The following is a 26,946-nucleotide window of genomic DNA, read 5'->3' on the forward strand; positions in this document are numbered from 1 at the left end:
ACAGGAGGTCACACTCAAACAGCTCAGAGAGTGACTGATTACCTGTTGGCTGAGCTGCTATGGCTATTCCTCAATGACAGAATAATTTCTTTCTAGAAGGAGATTCACTGAAGGTTTCTGTGTGCTATTTGTTTTTGTGTGTTTTTTTGTTTTTAACTCCTGATCCAATGACTTAAAGAATAGTTATTAGCTTTGGAAAAAACACCCCAAAATTCTGAATAAAATTATAAATCCAGACCATAACTTTCAAAAGTTCACCAAAATATTAATAGCTTTTGTCTAGGGACAGGACTATATATGGTTAGTTGCTTATTTTACTTGCTCTGTGCTTTTTTTTCTCCCTTCTGCTTTTTAATACTTCCCCTATTTTCCATAATAATCCATTTTCCTGTCTTAACATAAGGGGACAAAAACAAGCAATCAAGGAACCAAGACAGCCTTCCTCCAAGTAATATAACATGAATCACCTCTAATCTCTCAAAATACCAGAGGAGTAATAAATTTTAAAAAGGGTGCCAATATAAATGTCCCCCAAATAAATTATTCCTAAATGCACCTTCAATAATTTAGAATCTTCACACGAAACATGTTTTTAATACTAAATTTTAAAAAATAAAAGATAAGCTCTTTCTCAATGCTAAATTAGATCTGACAGCTATAATTTATTCTGATCCCAAGAGTTCAAGCAAGGGTCAAGATGTGATAAGCACTCTTACTTCTGGCTTGCACACTTGACTCAATCCAGTGAACTTATACCATCTCTGCCTTTAAACTGTGGATAGTTAATATAACTACTCTGCAGATTCATATGAGACTCATTTTACTATACTTAATCATAGTTACTTTGTATTAAATGACTATAGATGTCTTTCAATGTCAAAATCTGAAGCCACTGGGCTTCCCTGGTGGCGCAGTGGTTGAGAGTCCGCCTGCCGATGCAGGGGACACGGCTTCGTGCCCCGGTCCGGGAAGATCCCACATGCCGTGAGCCATGGCCCCTGAGCCTGCGCGTCCGGAGCCTGTGCTCCGCAACGGGAGAGGCCACAACAGTGAGAAGCCCACATACCGCAAAAAAAAAAAAAAAAAAAAAAAATTAAGCCATTAAAATTTAAATATTTATATCTACATTTTATTATCTAGTATCCTATAGTAATTTTATTAATCTGTTAATATTATTCATTTTAAGTCACAATTGTCAGAGATTAGAATCTTGCTTACCTTACTTGCTCCCACATGCAGATTAATCAAATAAAATACAGGTAATGAAGACTATTACCAATGCTTATGTGACTGTGTTATTGCTAAAAAATTAAAATCTGCTATTTTTTTTTTAGACTTTTTCTTTTTTATATTTATTTATTTATTTATGGCTGCGTCGGGTCTTAGTTGTCGTGCACGGGCTTCCTGGTTGTGGCACGTGGGCTCCAGAGCACACGGGATCAGTAGTTGGCGTCACCCGGGCTTAGCTGCCACTTGGTGTGGCATGTGGGATCTTAGTCCCCCGACTAGGGATCCGAACCCACGTCCCATGCATTGGAAGGCAGATTTTCAACCACTGGACCACCAGGGAACTGGTCAAATTACAGGTGGCCTTAAAAGAATAAGTTAGTCACAGATCCTGAGCCACACAGTTCCAGGAGCCTGTTCATTTGACAGTATGTATAAATGTTTCCTTGCACATACCAAGTGTTTCTAGAGTTGTCCAGAGAAATTGCTGAACCCAGTAACTGCTCACCATCTAGAACCATCTAGATGGTTCACCATCTAGAACCATTTTAGATAATGCTGAAACTTGGTAGAGGAAATGTGGGGAAAGTAAAATTTTCACACTCTTAACAGTAATGTCTAATTGTTAATTAGACATTAATAGTAATGTCTAAATTTAGACATTATTACTTTATTTAGTAATGTCAAATTACTCTTCAAAGTTGAAGAGCCATATACTAATCAACCAGTGATTCCAATCCTATTCAAGCACGCACACACACACACACACGCACGCACACACGCACGCACACACACACACACACACACACACCCCTACATGCTCTCTGTAGAAACTCACACACGTTCACAAGAAGCACGTTCAAGAAAGTTCACTGTTGCATTGTCTAATGATAAAAAAAAAAATTGAAAACTACTTAATAATCAACCAAAGGAGAAAGGGTAAATATGCTATAGTGTAGCCATGCAACAGAAAGATGTTGAGGGAAAAAACATACTGTAAGAGTGTTTAGCAGCACAGTGTGTATCAAAAGTTGAAAAACATGCAAAACGATTACATTATTTATGGAAACAAATATATTCAAGATAGTGTTTACCTCTGGGGAACGAAGGCGGGGAGGGAAAGAAAAGAGTACATAAAGGGTTCAACTCCACAGTGTTTTACTTCTATTAAAAAAAAATCTGAAGCAAATACAGGAAAATGTTAAGATCCAATTAAGTTATAAGCTGGAAGTATAGTACACAGAAAGATTTTTCTACTATTCTTTATATTTGAAATATTTCTTATCAATTCAGGATATAAAGAGAACCGGGTGGACTTTATTTAACAAACAGTTAATACCAGGCCAAGAGTAAGTAAAGCCAGCAAAGAAGCACCTGTAACAGAAGACTGTTTTCACAAGACCTATTTCCATCTGGGAGTGTGAGAGCCTTATGCACAAATCTAATTATATCCCCAATAACACTACAAAATGGAGGCATTATTCCCATTTGGCAGATTTTAAAAATTCAGGTCAAAGAAATTGGGCGACTTGGCTAAGGTCACAGAGCCAATAAGTCACAGAGAAAAGCCCACATAATCTGTACCTGTAAAGCAACTTTTATAACAACTCTGGTGTATCAAAGGAATGGGACGTGCAGCTTAGTAACTCTTGTTAAAAGGGGAACACTTTTTATTTATAAAATTATTTTTGATTAAGTAAGATTTCTTAATGTAACTACTGCACTATAGTACAACACACTTGTGAACTAACCAACTCCAAAAGTGTCCAAAAGGAAACTGAAAGCCCTTCTGTCACAGACGTTGAGGGTTCTGCTCTGATAAGAGGTTGGACTATATGATCAATAAACTTCTTCCTAATTCTTACATTCTATGATAAGTGCAAAGGATAATATGGCTTTGGTTTAAAAAAAACACAAAAACCCTCCATTTAAGACCAACAAAATCATAGCACAGGGAACTCTACCTAATGCACTGTGGTAACCTAAATGGGAGGGAAGTCCAAAAGGGAGGGGATATCTGTATGTGTATGGCTGATATCATTCTGTTGTGTAGTGGAGACAAACACAAAATTGTAAAGCAACCATACTCCAATGAAAATTAGTAAAAAAAAAAAAAAAAAAAAAAAGACCAACAAAATACTCATTAGCAGGGAGTCAAAGGTGAAACTAATGAACTGGCAGAAAATCATATACTAATTAAAACATTACCAAAGTGATGTGAACCAGAAGGTCTTGCTGATGTGTATATACAGAAGATAATGAGCTTTATCTCTACTGCAAAAAAAAAAGTGGGACCTACATTATACCATATAGAAAAATTAACTCAAAATGGATCAAAGACCTAAATGTAAGTGCTAAAACTATAAAACTCTTAGGGGAAAAGAGGCATAAATTTTCATGACCTTGGATTAGGCAAGGATTTCTTAGCTATGACACCAAAGCACAAAAAAGAAAAACAAGATAAATTGGAGTTCATCAATATTAAAAACTGTTGTGTCTCAAAGGACACCATCAAGAAAGTGAAACTACAATCCACATGATGGGAGAATATATTTGCAAATCATTTATCTGATATGGGACTTGTATCCAGAAAATATAGTAGTTCCCCTCATCTCAAGGGGATATGTTCCAAGACCCCAGTGATGCCTGAAACCGCAGACAGTACCAAACCTTATATATACTATGTTTTTTCCTATACATACATTCCTATGATAGAGTTTAATTTATAAATTAGGCACAGTAAGAGATTAACAATAATAACTAATAATAAAATAACAACAATTTTAACAACATACTAGAATAAAAGTTATGTGAATGTGGTCTCTCTCAAAATATCTTATTGTACAAATGTAATGCCTTTTCTACCTTAACTAAGCTTTTATCATGTACTGTGGCTGTAACTTTTGCAGTTTGAGGTGTGACCTCAAAACTAGCAAGAATTTCTTTTGCCTTCTTCACAATTTCACAGAAGATTTGTTCTTACTGTAGATCTTCACAACCTCGGCATAAGATTTTTTTTTCTTTCCTTATTAGGTGAAGAACTTCCAGGTTTTTGTTTAAAGGAAGCACTTTACAGCTTTTCTTTTGCATGTCCAAATTGCCAGCATCACTACTCTTGCACTTTGGGGCCATTATTAAGTAAAATAAGGGTTAAACACAGGGACTACGATACCAGTCAATCTGATAACTGAGACGGCTACTAAGTGACTAACGGGCAGGATATTCTGGACAAAGGGATGATTCACGTCCTGGACAGAGTGGGACAGCACGAGATTTCATCACACTACTCTGAACAGTGTGCAATTTAAAACTTATAAGTTGTTTATTTCTGGAATTTTCCATTTAATATTTTCAGACCACAGTTAACCAAAGGTAAATGAAACCACTGAAAGCAAAACCATGATAAAGGGGACTACTATGTGAAGAAATCTTAAAATTCAATAATAAAAAGACAACTAACCAAATTTTAAAGTGGGCAAAAGATGTGAGTAGACATTTCTCTAAGAAAGACGTACAAATGGCCAGTAAGCACACAAAAAGATGCTCAACATCTTAGTCTTTAGGGAGATGCAAATCAAAATTACGAGATGTCACTTCACACTTTCTACGATGTAAGTGTGAATCAAAAAGCCATATAACAAGTATTTGCAAGGATGTGGAGAAATAAGAACCCTCATACACTGCTGATAGGAATGTAAATGATGCAGCCACTTTGGAAACCAGTTTTGTAGTTCCTAAAGGTTAAACATAGAGTTACTATATGACCCAGCAATTCCATTCCTTGGTATATAACCAAAGGAAAGGAAAACATATGTCCATCCAAAAACCTGTACATAAAAGTTAATAAAATCATTATTCATATTAGTCAAAAAATGGAAATAACTCAAATATTCATCAACATCTGAATAAACAAAATGTGCTACATCCACAGAACAGAACATTTGGCCATAAAAAAGAACGAAGTACTAAGGGACTTCCCTGGTGGCACAGTGGTTAAGAATCCGCCTGCCAATGCAGGGGACACAGGCTCTATGCCTGGTCCGGGAAGATCCCACATGCCGCAGAGCAACTAAGCCCGTGTGCCACAACTACAGAGCCTGCGCTCTAGAGCCCGCGAGCCACAACTACTGAGCCCGCATGCCACAACTACTGAAGCCTGTGCACCTAGAGCCCGTGCTCCGCAACATGAGAAGCCACCACGATGAGAAGCCTGCACACTGCATCAAAGAGTAGCCCCCGCTCGCCGCAACTAGAGAAAGCCCGCCCACACAACGAAGACCCAACACAGCCAAAAATAAGTAAATTAAATAAATAAATTTATAAAAAATAATAAAGAAAAGATAAACACGTTTAAAAAACAAGAATGAAGTATTGATACATGCTACAGTATGAATGAACCTTAAAAACATTATGCAAAGTGAAGGAAGCCATACACCAAAGGTCACATAGTATATGATTCGATGGTATTTTTTGGGGGGTGGTGGGGAGTGAAATAGTCTGGTACTGGCGATGATAATTACGTAATTTTGCAAATATACAAGCCACTGAATTGTATACTTTAAACGGGTGACTTTATGGTATGTGAATTACATGTCAAAAACAATAATAAATAATAATAAATGAGAAACCTTTATTGGAAATATCACAATGAAATCCTAGATATTTTGCCATAATAAATATAGTATGGCAACATGATTTCCAAAGTAACAGAAGAAATGGAAGACGCACAGAACCAAGAAAATGAGTCCAGGTCAAGGCCTGGGGATTTCTGGTAAACACATTACCAACATTTAGCAAAAACAAAGCATATATCCTTACACTCTGCATGCCTGGCCCAGGCAGACGTCAGTCATCAATCACAACACCCTCTGCCACGGAACTGGGCATGGCCATAGATCTCTTCTCAACACAGTTCTCCATGTACTCATGACCAATATCATAATTGATAACAAATTACTGAAGGTTAGACCTAAAGGTACTAACTTCACACCTATTTCTTTCTTGGTCTGTTACACATACGATTATTACTGTTCTGCACTTCACTGGTTTTATTAATTATAAAATACTTTAGACATACAAAAAAGGTATTTTGGGGGAAATAATTTTAACATACATAACATACCCACTATCCAGCTAAAGAAATATGACATCACAAATTCAGTTAACGCCCCCCCCCACTTTCAATAAATATATTATCCTTTTAGAAAAAGAACTGTGACTATATACTCTTGTTCTCTCAGTTAAAAATATCTGTACAAAGCCTATACACATGTCCCTTGGAGTAAAACCAAGACATCACTATTCACCCAGAGACTCTTAAGTGATCTCTGACATGTGACATTTACCACACATAAAACCTCTATCACTGTCAATTTTAACAAGAGAAGGAAACTCTCCCACATGTCAACAGCCATAGTAATGGAAACAGAAGTTAGAAAATTACCAGAGGGTTCTTTCCGTCCAAACTTCTCACTGTCACTTAGCCAAAGGCAAAGACCTCCATTATCCACCTTTCTTTGTGTACTGTCCATCCAGCACACTTCTCATTTTAACATCTATAATATTTTTCAAGACACTTTCACACACAATATCTCATTAACCCTACAAGATAGATAAGGCAGCTATATTTATACCCCAATTTACAGATATGGAAGAACAAAGCAATTAAGAGCACAAGCTTGGAGTCACTCAGGGCTTGAATCCCCGCTTCATTACTTCTCAGCAAAGTGAACTGCAAAATAAGATACCTGGCTTACAGGGTAGTTATGAGGATCAGATTACACAACATATATAAAGCACTTAGCACAGAACCTGGTGTAAAATAAGCAATAAATGAATGATAGCTGCCGCTACTGTTATTGTTGTTAATTATGCAAGATCAAACAGCTCCTAAACAAGGAAGCCAAGACTGGTCTCCGAGTCTACACAACACTGCATCATTCTCGAATGATCACCAGGAGTCCTATCTGTACAGAGTAGATGCCAGCATTTCCAGGCAATGCTTCCCCATTCTCATCTAGACACCATGGTGATCATTTTAGGATTTTAAGAATAGAACGCTAATAGCAATACTCAGAGCTGATAACATCACAAAAAGACAACTAGACATTATGTGTGTCTCATAATACCACCTATAAAGTCATCTTTCCCCCTCCCCAAATTAAACCTTAATCAAGCTTCTATATCAAATTACCAATTTATAGGATATACAAAGAGGGTAGAGAAACATGTTAAACTAAACAGAAATCCAGACTATAAGAAATTCTATAGGACAAGCTGAAACTGTGCACCTGAGATTGGGACTTGAACCCACGTGCCAGGACTCAAAGCCAGCTTAAACCCAGATTGGGACTTGAACCCACGCGGCCAGGACTTGAACCCGGCCAAAACTCGCAGTCTTCCAACTGAGGTCACACACCTGGTTTCAGGACTTAATGAAGCTCAGTTTCTTATCACAGAAAGAATTCAGTGAGAGACAAAGTGATAGGTAAGAAATGGATTTATTTATAGAGAAACATACTCCACAGACAGAGTATGGGCCATTTCAGAAGGTGAGAAAGGCCTTGGGAGAAACACACTCCACAGGCAGAGAATGGGCCATCTCAGAAGGTGAGAAAGGCACCAGGGTATGGGGTTGTCAGTTTTTATAGGCATGGGTCATTTCATAGGTTAAGGAGTGGGAGGAGAATTCCAGCTATTTTAGGAAGGGGTGGGGATTTCCAGGAATTGGGCCACTGCCCACTTTTTGATCCTTATGATCGATTCTTCAACAGACAAATTAAAAAAAAAAAAAGCGGGGGGGGGGGGGGCGAGGGCGAGGGGAGAAGAAATCTACAAGTTAAAAAAATACTTAAAAGACTTTTCAATCAATCCTGATGTCAAAACAACTTCTTTTTAATTCTCTCCCCAACAAGGCAATAGCATCAGCCCCATTACACATCTCTGCTTGAGGGAGAGAATATGCTAGTGACATAACCAGAATATATGGGAATATTTTAGGCTTTGGGACATTTCCTTTTTTCCCTTGTACATCAATAAACTGGCATTCTGATTTTTAAAAGAAAGACAGTAACACATACAGCCTTTACTCTTCCTATGTTACACCTATGACAAAAGTCTTATTCTGAAGCGTACTTTTAAAGACTACAGGTTTACAAGTTCTTAACGTGATCCTCCCCCCTCAATCCCACCCCCCAAATCTACAAGAGAAGGCTGAAGCAAAGGTCAAGGGAAAAAACAAACAAGAAAAGTCAGGAGGAACACTTTTGTAATTGAAGCTTAAAAGAAAACCCACACCATCAACAGGATTAGCTGTCAACAGGAACGTTCCCAGAAGTAACCCATCCTATGATGCGATTTGAGATATCTTAATGAAAATTATAGCACCTCCCTGTCATCAAGAAGCAGCCAGCTTAAGGTAAATTAAATGAAAATTCATCTGACGTTTCAACATGGGCACATGCTATAATGAAGATTACTTGTTTATTTCCATATTATTCTAAAAAAGATTTGAGACAGCTCACAGAATGCATTAGAATTAAAAAGAAAGAAGTCGGTGCTCTGTGATGACCTAGATGGGTGGGATGGAGAGGGGGTGGGAGGGAGGTCCAAGAGGGAGGGGATATATGTATACACGTAGCTGATTCACTTCCTTGTACAGCAGAAACTAACGCAACATTGTAAACCAATTATACTCCAATAAAAAAAACTCCGTTAAAAAATAATAATACATCAAAAATAAATAAAATCTACTTAGTTTTATTTAAAACAAACAAACAAAAAAGAAATGACAAGAATGGGGCAAAGAGAAAACGAAGGAGGAAAATAAAGTCAGAGGTAAGTTTATCACACAAACTATGTACCACAAGGTCCTATACAGTTGCAAGGAAAGGGCTGCACAGCTGACTGAGCTACCTTGCAAAGAGAGAAATACCGTAGGTTATAAGAGTCACGATGACTATGTAATACAAGCAAACCGGCTGGTCAAAGGAAGTGCAGCTTTCCTGGTACCCAGACCTGGGAAAAAAAACTTACTACACATTTTTACATGGGTTCTAATAATGATAATAATGATTAAAAATGATGATTTTTTTTACATTCTTTTTACATGGGTTCCAATACTGATGATGATGATGATAAAAATGATAGCAGCTTGAACTATACATTTAAAAATGGTTCAGATGGTAAATTTTATATTATGTGCATCTTACCACAATAAAAAAAAGTGGGGGGAGGGGAACAACAGCTGCTCATTTTCACTGCATGTGTCCTGGGCCAGGCACGTTCTAAGCATTTTATATGTTTAAAGTCACAAAATTCTCACAACAACCTTGTAGAGGTAGGTACAATTATTATCCCCATTTTATAGATGAGAAAACTGAAGCACCAAGAGGTTAAATAACACACAACTAGGAAGTAGCAGTGCCAGGATTCAAGCCCAGGAACTCTAACTCCAGAACCCTAACCATTATATCACTCCTCTTCCATAATGTTGCCTCCCTTTTGGGCAAAAGCATTTGCCATCAGCTAAGAGCAGTATTTGTCCATCAACTCTTAGCTCATTTTGTGTTGTCTTTGTACTCCAGATCACCAGCTAATAGTCATAGTAGTAGCAGTAGTTACAACATCAACAAGGGCACTGAGATAAAGGAGATAATATCCTCACAAGAATTCTACAATAAGAGGTGTACTAAATCTTATAAAACTGTCTGTTTTAAATGCCCTCAATCAAGGTTTATTGCATTACACCAAATAACAATTCTGTAAAAGTAACTCTACCCCGGTCTAAAACAATGCAATCAATATATGTAGCTCTGGTATTCTGGCTTGATTCAATCAAAAACTGATTGTTTCTAAAGCAATGGATTGACTGTGTACTATTTAAGCAATTCTCAAAGAGTCCTGTTTCTGACTACGAGGTTTCTGATAAGAATTGGGCTGCAAAGTAAGTGAATACATACTTGCTGGAGTAAAGCTATTCTGTACTGCCAATTACAGGTAAACTATACACTTTCATAGTCAATCAAGTACAGAGTTAGGTTAATATGCTCTTAGGAAAATTAAGGAACCTAACCACTAAAGATATCTAAGTATGCAGCCAACCCACCTCTCCACGGGGGTTTGCCAAGAAAATAGTTTCTTATAGGGCCAAAATTTTCCTCTCAAAGTGGTTCTGATCCAGCACCAATGGACAAATGCTTAATTGAGTCCCAAAATTCTATGTAATCACAATGATTTGGACCTGGAAAATTCTCCAAATGAGAGTTTCTCAACTTTTAGCTCAGCCATAAAATCACCTCAATTAAGTACGCATAGACTATCCAACTGAGACATGTACCCCTTAGCTAAACAAAGTTATATAGGCAGCTATACAAAGTTATCAGGCATAAATCAATTAAATATTCAGGGATATCTGTAAATAAATAAATAAGATGTGAGTTTTGGATTAGTAGATATCTCACATCTTTCTTTTTGAAATATCTAGGTAACAGGGTCAGCTGTTTACCAAGACCATCCCTAATTAGTATAAAAACTACATCATAAGTATAGTATGGCTAGGAAGCAATCAAAAAAGACAAGAGGCCCAAAAGGAAAATGAAAAAAGTATGAACAAGAGAGCCTTAGGGGAAAAAATCCAATATACAATAAATATCTGATAAGATGATCAACTTTATCAATAGTCAGGGAACTTCAAATTACAACAATGCTTTATACCAGTCTCACCCATCAGATAGACCCAAAATAGAAATGACTGATAATATCCAAAGCTGATAAAGTTAGGGGAAAGCAGCAACTATCATACACTCTTGGTGAAAGCATAAAGTGATATAGCCTTTGTAATAACATTTTGAAAGGACATCAATTTTTTAAATAGGCATAACCATTAATTCCATAGGCGTGTTCTCAGACACCTGCAAAAACAAGTGCAAACTGGGACATTTACCAAAACATAGATTGCAACAGCAAAAAACTAGTTTTTAAATGTCTATTAAGAGAGAGATGGTTAAAAAAAACTATAGAATATACATCTAATGTAATGCTATGCAGCATTTTATGCAAAGATAAAACAGCTCCTTCATGTTTTCATGTTCTGACATAGAAAGATTCCCATGATATTAAGTTTTTTAAAGCCTATAACAATTCAAAAAGTATGATCCCGTGGGTAGTGGGGAGGGAAGGAGAGGGATAGCTGCCAACAGAGGTCTGAAATGGTCAGGACTCTTTCAGTTCTGAGAGAAACCCAATTCAAACTCACACCAGCAAGTCAGGCAACTGAGTAACTCATTTAACTGGGAAATATAAACTGGATCTACTTTAAGGTTCAAGTGGATCCAGAGGCTCCAATGACTCCCCATGCTCACACATGCGAGCATGTGAGAATGTGTATGACTGTGCATTTTTAAGTGTGCCTGTGTGTAAGAGAGAGTTGGTCAGCTCTGCTTCAGTCTGTATGTTGGCCTCATTCTTTCCCATGGCACATAGGCTTCCTTCATTTGGCCAGGCACACTCTATGTCAGCTTAGCAACTCCAAAGGAATGAGCCTGTCCCTCATCCAATATCTGTTTTTCAGTCTCAAGGAAGGGGTCTGAACCTGCTTTAGTCATATGGCCATCCTGCAGCAGTCACTGTGTCCAGAGGAATGGAACATTATGACAGACCAAGCCTAGGTCACATGCTCACCCCCTGGCCAAGGGGTAGGATACTGCAACCTGAAAAGGAGGTAAAGGAAATACTAGACAGCCTAAATCTATACAGCCTAAATTACCAGCTATCATATGATTCACTACAGAGACTTTCACCTTTTAACTCTACGTACTCCCATTTCTTGGAGTTTATTATTTGAATATAGTCATGTATTATATATGATTTATTTTTTAATTTAAAAAGGAAATAATTATTAGAATGCCATCAGAAAGAAAGCCTAAGGTCTAAAAAGTTCAGTTTAGGGCTTCCCTGGTGGCGCAGTGGTTGAGAGTCCGCCTGCCGATGCAGGGGACACAGGTTCGTGCCCCGGTCCGGGAAGATCCCACATGCCGCGGAGCAGCTGGGCCCGTGAGCCATGGCCGCTGAGCCTGCGCGTCCGGAGCCTGTGCTCCGCAACGGGAGAGGCCACAACAGTGAGAGGCCCCCGCACCGCAAACAACAACAACAAAAAAATAGTTCAGTTTAGAATTAAATTGAGGGGAAAATAAGCCTCATGTATAAATAACGATGGGGGCTTCCTAGTCCTCCACACTTGGCCAACATTTTAACCACTACCCAACGGTCCTTATCAAACCAAGTATTAAAAAACAAACAAAAAAATGGAGGAAACAGATTTTAATTAATTAGCAATATGTTGATAAGAGGGAGGGAAAAGACCTCTAGGGACTGTAAAGAGAAATTTTATGAAATCCTCAGAGAGCAAATGGCCTTCAATAGTATCTGAAAGCCCTTTATGCCCCCTCTCACTTCTCTCACCTTACAATCAATCTTAAGAGTACATGTACAAATATTCTGGATCCGTTTTACTGAAGCCAAAGAATCTCTTTCTACCTGTTTCAAATACCTACTCTAAAGATGGTAGCAAACCATCTAAACTAAAACAATTTATAATACCTACACCTAAAGTAGAGACAGTAAAAATGTCTCCTTTAATTACCCCAAGAGCTACCAGTCAACACTACAAGTTCTTTTCACAAATAAATTTAATAATAAAATCCCTATTTATACTGACACACAGAAACAATTCTTTACTTCAATGATTCCAAGTAGGGCCTACCAATTCTAGTATTCATCTCTCTGAATAAAGCCAATTCTGCTATAGTGAGGCAAAGACATTTACTGCTCATTGAATATTCATTTCTTGCCCACATGCCTGGCTCCGTAAGTAGTGCCCTGTGACTTCTTTTGGCCAACGGGCTATAAGAGGAAGTGACATGGGTCACTTCAGGGCCAAAGGCCTAGTAACCAAGGAGGCTCCATGTTCAGATAATGCACCAAACATATGTACTTTATTATTCAACTACAGAACCCTTTTTTTCATATTCCATGAGATGATGCTATAAGCATCATTTCAAATCCTAGAAATCTAACTGAAATTCCATTTCCTCCAGGAAGCCTACCCAGAGCATGCTCCTGGCATCATCAGTAACACACTTATATGTATACTGCAGGTAAAGAACTATGAAAAGCACTGTGGTACTGGCACACAACTAGTACAGTAAATGGCCTCTACTTTCTATAATGTACAATGTGGTTGCTGAGAAAGAACACATGTCAAAACAGAAACAAATATAAATGATAATAAATAAATTTCAAGTGAGTGCTAAAAATAGTAAGTGCTAGAGGAGTTTCCACATATCTCAGTTAGCAACTAAGTAAGCTAGTTAGTTCTATACTCCCTTATGATATCTTTTATATTATTTTTTAATTCATGTATGATTGAAAGCAAATGAGACTCCTTATAAGGATCATTATCTCCCTGAAAGGCAGAAACCCTAAGGTATAACTACTTCACGGTGCCCCATACTAACCATTCAAACAACAATTATTCAATAAATCTTTATTTTCTATTGAGAAGAATGTGTTGAAAAATTAAACAGAAATGTAGTATTCCTCAAGACATAAGGAATTTGTGTCTCCGGCATGGCTAAGGAGAGAGCCGAACGAACACAAGCTTTTCTGTTATCCATGGCAAGTGGAGCGCTACACTGGAAAACAAAGAGTCACCAGGTTACCCCAGACTTTTGAACATAGCCCTTAACAGCCAACTTCTTATGCTGTAGGACTACATGCTCTCCAAGCAATATCTGGTTTCCAATTCAATTTCCCAAATACCCTGAAGCCAGTAAAGAGGATCCCTAGATATTATGTATGAGTATTCCAGGCACACATTAAAAAAAGGCCTATTTCTCTAAGTACATTAATAAGTAGTATCATGATTTAATCAATATGACTTGCCAAACATTTTAATATCTACATGCATAAGACATTGCAGAGGACAGAATATAAACATGATCCCCTTTGCCATTCTCATACCCTAACTTGGGAGATAGGACACATGAAAACAAAAAAATTCCATGGAGTATAAAGGCAGTATAAAGTGTCAAATTAATAATAAGGAAAATAAATATTAAAAGAGTTCAAAGAAGGAAGAGATTATTTTCTAATTTTATAGTCTGAACACTTAACAAGCAAGGTGGAATATGAGCTGAGCTTTAAAGGATAAATAGAATTTCAAGAGGTATAGACTAGGATAAGGGAGAACATTCCAAGGAAAGGAATTATAAAGGAGTGCAAACAGAGAAGCCCAAGGGATGTGTTAGGGACAGTAACTGACAATTTTACTTTGAACAGTTTATTGGGGGAGACTAGTGGGAAATGAGACCAGAAAAGCAAGTTGGTGCCAGACACTGGAAAGCTTTAAATGCCAGGCTAAGGAACTTTATCTTGACAATGATGAGGAGCCATTGAAGGGTTTAAACAAAGTAACACAGTGAAAAGCAAAATTAGGATCATTCCAAAACAAAATTTAGGACACACTGAAGAAGGAACTCACTGGGGAGAGTGAGACCTCCCTGGGATACTATGGCAAATATCAGGCCTAAAGTATCAATAGAATGATGACAGGAGAAAAGGAATAGATCTAAAGAGCTGACAGAACTTGGAAAGTGTTTTCAGCATATGTCAAATCAGACCTTAAGGACTCTAAAAAGCTGAGATTCAGATGCTACAAAGAGGTTAAAGCCACAGGAACTGTGAATTCCAGCCTACCCAGCAGGGTCTCCCAATACTTGAATTGATGCTGGGCTCTTCTATACATATATTCATTTCCATCTCCACACTCATACAAAAGATCCACTCTTTTTCACTGGGATTTGGGGGAACAGAGGTGGGAAATTATATATAAAAGCAGCCAAGTGACGAAGGCCAGGTAATTGTGCAACAAACAGATAGGAGCTCAAACATCTGTAAAGGCCAAAGGCATTGCGATCACATCTATTGCAAAATGTAAAAACAGACTGCAAATCCAGTCATACTGTGGGCCTGAGTAATGATCAGATATATCCATTAAACTTGGCAAGAGAATAAGACTGCATGAATGGAGTTATTGAGGTCCCAGTCCTTAAAAAAAGAGGTTCTTAACCTCTGGGGAGGTCATGGACCCTTTTGGGACCCTATGAATTTCTCTCCAGAGAAATGCACAGACTCATAGAATTTTGCATATACATAATTTCAGAATGTTCACAGACACCCCCCACAAAGCCTATCTAGAGACTCTTAGTCCATGAACTCCAAGGGTTCTTACTTAAAAACCCGTCCTAAGCTTGGTGATTAAGAACTGATTATCTGTTGTAACAAGCATGTTGACTGGAAATGATGTGACTTAATAGGGCACGTACAATTATTAGTGTGTTCTATGTAATATTAATTGTATATGTTACACAATGGGTATCTATGTGGTAAAGAATGGTATGTACGGTGAACCAATTATCTATTATGCAACATTAATAGTTTAATGGACGTGCTTATGTGCATGGGGTAAATAATGTATGATTATACACAGTATGCATTATGTACGATAAAGCACGTATGTGTGAGTACATTATGACTGGGTAGATCACCGAATGCACAAAATACATAGCAACGGGATTATTTAGAATATATTCTTTTTTTTTTTTCTTTTGCGGTACGCGGACCTCTCACTGTTGTGGCCTCTCCCGTTGCGGAGCACAGGCTCCGGACGCGCAGGCTCAGCGGCCATGGCCCACGGGCCTAGCCACTCCGCGGCGTGTGGGATCTTCCTGGACCGGGGCACGAACCCGTGTCCCCTGCATCAGCAGGCGGACTCTCAACCACTGCGCCACCAGGGAAGCCCTAGAATATATTCTTAATACTAGCATAGCACATGATAATGTTTCACTGTTCGTGTGTAATTTTTCAAGGAGCAGTTTAAGTAGAATTTCAGCTTTGGGTGCTGGTGCTGGAGCTTCTTTTGAGTCTTAGGGAGAAGTGTTATTCTCCTTTTCTGATTTGTAAGACCAGAGTAATAAATATATTACAGAGAAAAAAAAAATCCTTCTTATAAAACAGTGATAACTATTTCTATCATATACCCCACAGTTAAAAAGGTTTTGAATAAGAAGCCATATATGTACATTTATTTATAATTTATATACATTGCCCACTAGACCAATAAATTATGTGCCTTATAAAGAATACACAAAAATGGATATGTAAAAGAATGACATTTATTATAATAAAATAAACAATTTTTAAACATTTAATTTACCTATTGATGACACGGCTTTATGCTCTCCCTGATAAATATTGTTTCTAATACTACCACCATTTTTGGTGAGAGTAATGTGATGAACACTATTATTTTTAAATTTTGCTTTCATATTTTGTAATACAGCAACTTAAAATGCTAGCTCTAAATTCAGTTCATTTTTATAATAAGTAACTCTTTTATTTGGTTTTAATGGTCATCATAGCCAAAAAACATACTTCACAAAGATGAGTATAACCAAAGGGAAGAACTGCATCACTTGCTGTACTGAATAAAACATGAATTTCAATTTTCAATCCTCTTCACCATTTATGTAAAAGTTTTTGCTAAAATTCAGGTAGTGCATTTCCATATTTCCTGATGACAATCAGTTGTTCTTACTAACTCATCAGATAGTATTGCCTTTTTTATATTTTCAGTAGATGGGCCCAAAACCACTAAAATGCGTCTCTTACAAGGTCTTCATACAGGTTAGAAAATTTGGTTTTCAAGTTCAAGTGTACATATAAAAACATTCTTAAAGTTTTAACATCATTTTCAGCAATTAAATCCAATAATGATGGAAATAGTCCCAAATATACATTTTCAATAACCTCTCTCCAAAACACTGAATTTTATTTTGTTTTGAAAGGTAGTTACTTTTTGAGTCACTGTTAAGAATTTACCATCATCCCAAAGGGACAGATTTAGTGGGTTTATTTTCATAAATATCTGCTAGGTAGTATACTACTCACAGACACTTGTCAGAGAAAAATGTCAACAAATTTTGGACATTTGTATTTTTGTGAAAGAAAAATTAATAAGTCATCTTTAAATTAGACAATTCTTAAGTCCTTTACCTCAAGATGACCAGTTAACCTGTATGAAATATTTTATAAAAAATCTGCTTGGTGACTCCCTACTGTAATACAATATATGTTTAGTCTACTATTTAAAATAATAAATCTAAAACTGCAATTACCCAGGCTCCTATAAACTATAAAACATCACAGCAGACTGAAAGTAAAGAAACTAACACACCTCTAATATTTCTCTGATAATTTTATGTAAACCCTACTGTAGAGACCACTGCTCTAAATGTGCCTGGGCTCCCAAGGGTCAAAGCTCTCCATGAGTCCCTTCCAACCAATTTCCCTGGCATGCTATGGAAGTTCAAAGGAGTTATCTTTAAAGGTACTCTAATTATATTGTACCCATCTCTGAATTACTACCAGTTGGCAAAAGACACAACTGCAGTACATTCTATGACATCAGCTGTCTTCAACACTGTTCCCTCAGTGTAATGTTGGTTAGCAATTCAGTCAAATAATAGACAGGGCTGGAACAAGGTCCAAGACTCTTCATGACATATCCTGCCTTAAATCCTTTTTGGAACATGGCAGGGTATAAATAAATCGGTAAAATAAATCATGAAATATATTGAGAGCCAGGGGCTTTCACCTTGTATGACCAATCTAACTTATACAGTGACACATATTTACATAAGGAGATGACATTTTTACACTTGAAAAACAAGCCCACTGCATCATCTTAAGAATTCCAAATGGTAACACACTGTTTAAAGAAATAGCTACTGCTTTAAAAAAATTTTTTTTTAATTTTTAAAAGCATAAGACAGTGAAAAAGATTTTGTACTAACTTCTATCAAGAAAAAAAAAGTATGTTCTCAAATATACATAAAAATGCGTAAGTTCCCAGTGTGGTAAGCCTTACATATGGAATCATTTCAAAAACTATGAAAATATAAGATTTGGGGTGTAAAACCCGCCAGAAAAAGATCCACATAGATTTGGAAAACTGGCACTTCTCATTTTCATCCAGATCTACAAACGTCACCGTTCCTGACCACCTCCCTCCATTAAAATCATTCAATGTCTTACAACTGCACCTAGAACATCTGGTTCCCTCTCCCACTTCAGCTGGTGCCACCCTCCCGCTTGCACTTTCCCCCTTTATGATTCCCGAAATAACCCCAAGCGTCTCTGTCCTTTCATCTTTGCTATTTAATCTTCCTGAATATACTGCTCTCCTCCCCCTCACTCACACAGAAATCATCCCCTGCCTTCAATGTTCCTGTTCACCAGGAAGTCCACCATGAAACCTGCCCCTATCCCTTTCAAATGAAAATAATTGCTCACTCTCCTGATTCCTCAAAGTACTATTTCAGTACCTCTCCCACAGCACTCATCACATTTAATTAGTAATATAGGTATCTGTGTGTCGTCTTATCACCTCTCTTGGGTCATCATCTCCTTACGGACAGGATCTATATCTTATCATTTAACTTCCCTATCTTTTAACAACACAGCACCTTGAACAAAGTAGGTACTCATATAACTATGTCTTGAATGAATGATTGAGTGGCTACTTAGAAATTCAATTACAGACTTCCTGTACCATCTGGAATGGGGAAGGAGGGAGGACTTAGACTTTGTAGAACAAATATCTTTTCCCTGGTTTCCTCCAAACAAACTCGGCAAAGTAAAGCCAGTATTACACATACAGGTACTTTCAAAAGGCAAGGACATTTCATCCTTCAACTATCTGGTCAAATATGGCATGATATCTGTGTATATGCAAACATACTCTCACAACAGAATATCTTCTACTGTTAAACAACCGAATCTATGCCTGATAATAAAAGCATGTAAATGTTTTAACCATATAAGCAAACTAAAAATGTAAGATGTAATATATTAAAGCTATAAGAATAAGACCAACCATTCAAAATACAAGTGGAAACACAGAGAATGACCAAGCAATTTATTCCAAATGAAAAAAATACCCTAAGCTTTAGCTATTTAAATACTAACAAAACATGAAAGGCAGAATTTTATTGCTAAGAATCCAAACCAACCATTCAAAGATAAGCTTACCTAGACAGAAGCACCAAAAAATCAACATTACTAAGGTACAAAGGTGAGATCAGAAACAGCACAAAAATCTTAAAGTGATACTTTCATTAAGTAACTGGTACATCGGCTCCTGGATCATCAGAAAGCAATGGGGATGGCAGCAGTCTCTACTGCACATGTAGACAACAGAAAGGAGTCCAGAAAGTAACAGAGGGTTACAGTGTGGCCAAGTGTGGGGAGCACCTTGGAGAGAAGCCAATTTAGAGGTATGCTCGTGATTTCAGGTCAGAAGACCTGGACTCAAATGTCATCCCTAATACCTACAAGCTGTGCAATCTTATACCAGCCACTTAACTTCCCTGAGCTGCCTTTCCTTGCTTATAAAATGTAACATATAGAGCAAGCACAGTACCTGAGTACACTGTGTCTCGGAGACAGTCCTCAATAAATATTTGCTGACTCTGAATGAGGGCCATACAAAAAAAGCCAACATTTCTCTCCAGGCACTTTTGTACTTTTTGAGACAGCAGCCTTAATTAATTCCTGATTAATACCTTATTACAATATTTGACAATTTTTGGCCGAAAAACAAAAATATGCCTTTCCTACTAGCTTACACATTACTCAAAATCTTACTAAAATTATTAAAATTTTAAATCTCTTTGTAATAACTTTCAAATACAAGAAGTAACTCTCATAAAGAAGACTGGGAGCCAAATACCTGGGTTCTTGCCCAAGTAAAGACACTAACTATGTGACCCATGAAAATTACTATATTTGTCTGGCCTTAGTCTTCTCATCTATAATATTAACAAGGTTGTTCCAAATCACCATTAAGGGCCCTTTGCTCTAAATGTTGTGGTTCATGCCATCTCAAGGATTTTCTAATCTAATTAGGAAAGCCAATTCAACATACACTAAAAAGAGAAACTCTTCCAAAAAAAAAAAAAAAAAGAAGAAGAAGAAGAAGGAAAGGAAGAAAAATTTATTATACAGAACAAACTGATCCTTAAAAAGCTAAAAACAGGGGCTTCCCTGGTGGCGCAGTGGTTGAGAGTCCGCCTGCCGATGCAGGGGACGCGGGTTTGTGCCCCGGTCCAGGAAGATCCCACATGCCGCGGAGCGGCTGGGCCCGTGAGCCATGGCCGCTGAGCCTGCGCGTCCGGAGCCTGTGCTCCGCAACGGGAGAGGCACAACAGTGAGAGGCCCGCATACCGCAAAAACAAACAAACAACAAAAAAGCTAAAAACAGAACTACCATATGACCCAGCAATCCCACTCCTGGGCATATACCCAGAGAAAACCATAATTCAAAAAGATACACGTACCCCAATGTTCACTGCAGCACTATATACAATAGCCAGGACATGGAAGCAACCTAAATGTCCATCAACAGAGGAATGAATAAAGATGTGATACATATATACAATGGAATATTACTCAGCCATAAAAAGGAACGAAATTGTGTCATTTGCAGAGACGTGGATGGACCAAGAGACTGTCAGAGAGTGCAGTCAGAAAGAGAAAAACAAATATCATATATTAATGCATATATGTGGAATCTAGAAAAATGGTATAGATGACCTTATTTGCCAAGCAGAAACAGAGACACAGATGTAAAGAATAAATGTTGGATACCAAGGAGGAAGGGGTGGGGTGGTGAACTAGGAGACTGGGATTGACATATATACACTACTATGTATAAAATAGATAACTAATGAGAACCTACTGTATAGCACAGGGAACTCTATTCAGTGTTCTGTGGTGACCTGAATGGGAAGGAAATCCAAAAAAAGAGGGGATATATGTATGCATATGGCTGATTCACTTTGTTGTACAGAAGAAACTGACACAGCAGTGTAAAGCAACTATACTCCAATAAAATTTTTTTTAATTTAAATGAAAAAAAAAGAACAAACTGGGTAATCGATGCTAAAGAAGTGTGATACAAATCAAGCTTTCTAGAGAACATACCAGCTTTGACTGTTCTTGAAGGTCATGCGATAAAGGAAAAAGGAATACAATTTAAATAAAGAAACGAAACATGTAAAATCAAAGAAGCAAGATATCTACAAGTGATTATAATACTTTCTTCACTTGTATAGCACTTTACAGTTTACAAAGCATTTCTGCATACGCCATCTGCAGCAAATTTTCTGGAATGAGAAATACAAGAACAGTTTAAATGATTTACATTTGATAAATTTGTCCAGAGAGTCTCCACTAAAAACAATAACATCAAAAAATATTTCAGCAAAGAATTTTTTCAACATTTATATGTAGGATGAATTAGAGAGGCAAATGCATGCAGGCAAACAGCTATAAACCTACAAATCATAGAATTTCAGCACAAGAAGAAATGTGAATTCAGACCAATATGCTCATCTAATGATAAAGAAACTCAGGCCCACAGAGTTCATGTGACGCTCGTTACTCCATGTGCAAAATGACAGGAGGACCAGACTGTAGAGGCAGAAATAAAGGGGGAGATGCAAGAAACTGCAAAGAAAAGAATCAGATAATCTGATGATGGATTAGGCAGTGATGTGTTTAGGTTATGGAAATGTAGAAAACATTATTAAAGTCTTAACTACCTGCCAATCATTATGCTAGACATATCTTGTTATTTAACACAATAAGTTAATTTAAAGGTCACAACAATATGAGTTTAAGTACATTATTCCAATTTTAAGCACGAAAACCTGAGGTTTACTGTGGCTAAATAACTAGCCCAAGGTTACATCCACTAAGTAAAAGAGCCAGGGCACCATTCCCGTGTCTGAAGTCAAACATCCATTCTCAAAAGCAGCTTAAAAACTGCCTCAAAATTACAAGGCAAAAATGAAGTAGCACTCTGGAAGCATTGGATAAACCAGTGTTATTAGACTTCTGGCCCTGTTAATAGGTGTATTTCACTTCTGTGCTTGCACCTATTGTTATGGATCTCATCTGTCTGTTCCCAGTGATCAGGTCCAGGACTTCTCAGTAAAGCCCAACTTCCCACCCTCCACACTGAAACATACCCGTGGGGAGAGATTAGATCAAAATATATCTAAGATGAGGGTGACTAGACTGATTAATGTGAAGTCTTCTACAACTCCTCCAGTGACTATAGCTTCTGTTTTGGCATAAGCTATTTATCTTCAAAATATGATAACTATACTAAGCTTTTCTAAAAGCCTGTCATTTCAAGGAGCCTCAAAAATACTGTGTTGCAGATGGGGGAATGGGGGAGGAAGCATGGATTCAACAACCAATTCTACTTGCATTTCTAGAACCGGACTTAAACGTTGGTGTCAGTGTTTTGTAATAATTCTTCTTATTCAACCATGTATCTTGCAGAAATATAAAATAATAACTTATGTTAATCCAAATACTGTGCACCCACAAAACATCATCTGGAATTCAACTAAAGGAAAAAACCTGCATCTCCTCCTTAAACTAAGCAACCAAGAATGGTACACAGTTGCCATTAGGCCATTTTATGACCTCTGACCCCATATGTTGAGAGAGAGGCGCAAAGTCTAAGTAAAACACAAAGAAGAGAGACAGAAAGGCTTGAAATGACTAGACCTCACCTCCAATGGTAAGAAAAAAGGTTAGAGACCATAAGGTCCATCCTTAGTGACCAATAACCAAAAGCTAAGCTACTGGTTAACCTGGGAGAGAAGCAATGAAGAAGTCCTTTCCTACAGTCTAGTCTGTCCAACTCATAGGAAAGTTGTACAAGGTGGGGAGAAATTTGTATGGTTCTGCAGCCCAAAACTGGATATAGTGCTCTGTCATTCAACTCCTGAAACACATGCACTTCACCCAATCCCACACTCTTCTGCACCTGATATTTGGAAGTAATGTAAAATGGAGCCCACCACATGTTCCTGGACCTATGCTAGGAAAGCAGCTGATGGCCCTCTGAGAATTCCTGTGATTATCACAGGCAGAAAGTAAAAATCACTGCCAAGACAATAATGAGAATCCTGGGGACCTCCTCGCCCCATGACTTAAGAAGATTCTACTCGGTGGTGTGTGTGTGTGTTGACCTCCCATACTTGCCCTAAAATGAAAGCTATTTTAGGCCATATGGTTTAAGACCAACCAACCCCAAAAATATGCAACATATTCAAACAATGTGGAGCCCTTGGGGGATAGGGCAATAAAGACAAACTTAACTAAGGAACAAAGGTAGTATGTAAGAGAAGTTATGTGAAATCGATGAGGACAGAGATGTCCTTTAAAAAGAATTATAAACCATACTCTGATATACAGTCCAATAGAGAAAAGATTTTCAAAGAATGTCCAATATCCTTTCTTCCCCACTCCACCTTTCAGCACCTCTATACCACCCTCATCACCTACTCAACATTTAGTCCTGGTGAAGACCAATCACTGGATTAGCAGGATCAACAGTACATGCAGAGAACATTCCATCCTGGGAACAACATTTTAAATTATTTAGGCTTGTTTAGCACCCTTCTGTATAGAGTAAAAGCATGAAATTTTGCCAGTGCTTTCACAATATACACCAGTCAGCACCATAGCAACCCAATCCTCTGCCCACCAAAAGATTAACACATACAAAGAAAACAGGAAATTCAACAAAAATTAAAGTTTGACCCTGGACTCCCTCAACAGTTAAATTGTCTTAAAGAGTGGCAGTATCTTTATACCACACCCACTTCATGCTACCCTTACAGCTTCCTGGCATAAGCAAGTTCTTGGTATTATACAAACTGCTGCTTCTGTTTCCAGCCCAGATTTCTAGAAATGAAACCCTGGAATTGAAGGAGAAAGAAAAACAAATGTTGGCAGAAAGAGGCAGGAAAATGCATTGTCTATATAATCCCAGTTTAAGTGGAACAATCACCATTAGTTCCATCAAGCACTTTTTTTCAATAAAACCACTTACCAAAAATGCAGATCTAAAATACTCCCTTGGCTTAAACCACACAAAAAGTAATTTAAAAGACACAATCCTACAGATTTTCTCAGAAGGAAATGAGAAAAAGATCAACTATAAACTATGTAAAATTCAAATTCTGCACCTTAAAATTCAAACTTCATTGTGAGTTAAATAGATGAAATAAATAACCACTGCAAAATGTTTACAAAAATCAAACCAAATGCCTGTTCTTATAAGCAGCATCCCTGCATTTTCTCTCCAAACCATATATTCCCTATTCAGGCCCCCCTTTTGATCCATTGTTCCCAAAGGATAAAATCTGAATAAGAAATAGAGGGAAACCATTTCCAACGCTAGTTCACAAAACCAAATTAGACCCTTCCACAGAGTACACGAGATAAAAAAGAAACACTTGCAGTTGCATCTGTTTATGACATAGCTCAAGGAATGCCCATTTATTAAGCTGAATCAAACCTCACTGCTACTTTTAACCCAAAACTATTTCTAATTCAAGAGCCAAAAGACCCAAGCAAACACTCTTTTTATATTATTCTCAACATGAAATCTGACCTCCTTCCTACTACATCACAGCTTCTGTGAAACAAGCTGAGAGGCCCCTTTGGCCAACTTTTTTTTTTTTTTTTTTTTTTTTGAGACTAACCTTCAACCAATTCCAAAACTGAAGACAAACCTCAAACAAATTTAACCCCTGAACTCCATCCCTTCAGCTGTACAGTATAATCTAAGCTTCACCGCAGCAATGTTTTACACAGACACTTGAAGATTTCTTAATCACTGAAGTGAAAGCCTCAGCCCTCACAAATCGTCGCCACAGAGATTACTCTTGGCATCAACAGAAGGTGCTGGGACTGCAATTCACTCCAGAACCCTTCATTCACCACCATCATGCTCAGCATTAAAAAGTCACCGTCTCAAAAGAAAAAGAATGTCACCTTCTCCACAAGGACACCTGCCTCTTCAACACCTACAGTGAACGAAGAGAGCCCAGCCTGAAAGGCTAAAAGATCCTCCAGCTTAAAGTTTTCCTCCCCACCAAACTGCAGCCACAGCGGCACGGACTCTCCTTGTCACACATACAGGCTTTATTGTCAAACCCTCCGTCTCCCTCTAACATCGTCAAGCGAGGCAGTGTCTAGTCTATGGGAGTGACTGCTTTAAAAACAAAAAACAAAAAACAACACAGCTGGGTAGTAAGAGCAGGGACCCTGGTGTCCGGTTTCTCCATTTCTCTTCCAAGCGACTAGGGAATGGCTCGAGTTCTGTCGCTGACCATTAACCCATCCCACTTCTCAGTCTTCCAGCCAACATGTTTGCTCCCCTTTCTAAATCCTTTCAGCAGAATCCGACGAAGGGGACCAAACCCTAAACATAACAGGAAAATCTCACTTATCCATCCCGTTTCTGCCTCCGAAATGCCTCGTCTGGAGAAGGGTAAAGCAAGTGCGCGGGGGTAAACAGAAGCGCCGTCGGAGGCTGCGCTTACAAGAAGACTCGCCACGGTCATCCCCATTTCGCAGTCCCGGCAAGCGAGACTCAGAGAGGTTACCGGGCTTGCCAAGGTCACCGCGCTCGCCGGGGCCGAGGGGCGCCCGCGCCGACTTCCGGCTCCCCCTCTCGGCGGCGGGGAGCGCCCGCGGGCTCGGGGCGCCTCTCCCCACGCCGGGCCGGCGGCCGCGAGCCTCGCGCACCCTCCGCGGATGCTCGCCCCGTCCGCTCTTAACTAGGGCAACTGGGAAACGGGGCAGGGAAGTCGCTGCTGCAGCAGTTTCCATCCGCGGCGCAGCCCCCAGCTGGTGCCCGTGACAGCTGCGACCTCCGCCCCCTCCAGCCGCGCGAGGCCGAGGGAGAAGTCGGGGAAAGTGGGAGGGGGAACGGAGAGGAGAGAAAGGAGAGCGGCGGGCGGAGGGGCACCAGCTGCTCCCGCCCCCTAGGGCCTCGGCGGCCGCGCGGCTCGTGACAGCTGCACCCACCGGGAGGCTCGGCGCCCGCCGCCTGCCACTCACCTGCCGCCGCCGCCTCTGGGCCGCGCTGACGGGCGCCGCGCTCGCCCGCGACCGTGGCGGCGCCGCCGCGGCCTCCGCCGCTGCTCGGGCTGGGAGCCCGCCGCCGCCGCGGCTCTCCGGCCCCCTCCTCCGGAGCAGGAGTCCCCCCGCAGGGGGATGCAGAACGGACCGGGCGCAGGCTGCACTCGAGGGAGCAGCAGGGAACAGGGCAGTCGAGGCGCTCGAGGCCGCGGTTCAGCCGTCTGAGGGGAAGGCTCAGAGAATCGCCTCAGATTCCCGCTCGCCTGGCCTGAAAAACAGGCATTTCAGCCGCTCTCCGCGGCCGCCATGTTCTCCTCCTCCTCCTCCTCGGCTACCGCCGCCGCCGCCGCCGCCGCCGCCGCCGCCACCGCCCCCCGCTCGCGGCCCCGCCCCCTCCGCGCCCCGCCCCGCCCCGCCCCGCCGGCTCCCGGCCGCCCCGCCCACTTCCCGCCGTCCTGCCCTCTGCGCTGCCCCTGCGCCCTCTGCGCTGCCCCTGCGCCCTCCGGCCGGCCGGGTCGCCGCGATCCGGTGCCCGCGAACTCCGACGGCGCTCCAGGGGCAGCCAGTTCCCCGCCCGCCGGGCAGCGAAACGAGGAGTCGCTCCGCGCCCTCTGCCGGCCGCAGGCCCGAGGGAGGGCTGCCGCG

The 26,946-nt window shown here is 39.6% G+C and overlaps 1 protein-coding gene across 7 annotated transcripts in view; it reads right to left on the reverse strand.

Annotated features, from left to right (window-relative positions):
- Positions 1–26,642, reverse strand: part of NCOA1 (nuclear receptor coactivator 1) — a 260,501-nt gene extending 233,859 nt beyond the window's left edge. For all 7 annotated transcript variants that reach the window (XM_073791697.1, XM_073791698.1, XM_019943146.3 and 4 more), the window contains exon 1: positions 26,281–26,642. The gene's annotated coding sequence lies outside the window, so the exon portion shown is untranslated. The remainder of the gene's footprint in view (positions 1–26,280) is intronic.
- Between the last annotated feature and the right edge of the window lie 304 nt (positions 26,643–26,946).

This window comes from Tursiops truncatus, chromosome 14, assembly GCF_011762595.2.
Source record: "Tursiops truncatus isolate mTurTru1 chromosome 14, mTurTru1.mat.Y, whole genome shotgun sequence".
Lineage (NCBI taxonomy): Eukaryota > Metazoa > Chordata > Mammalia > Artiodactyla > Delphinidae > Tursiops > Tursiops truncatus.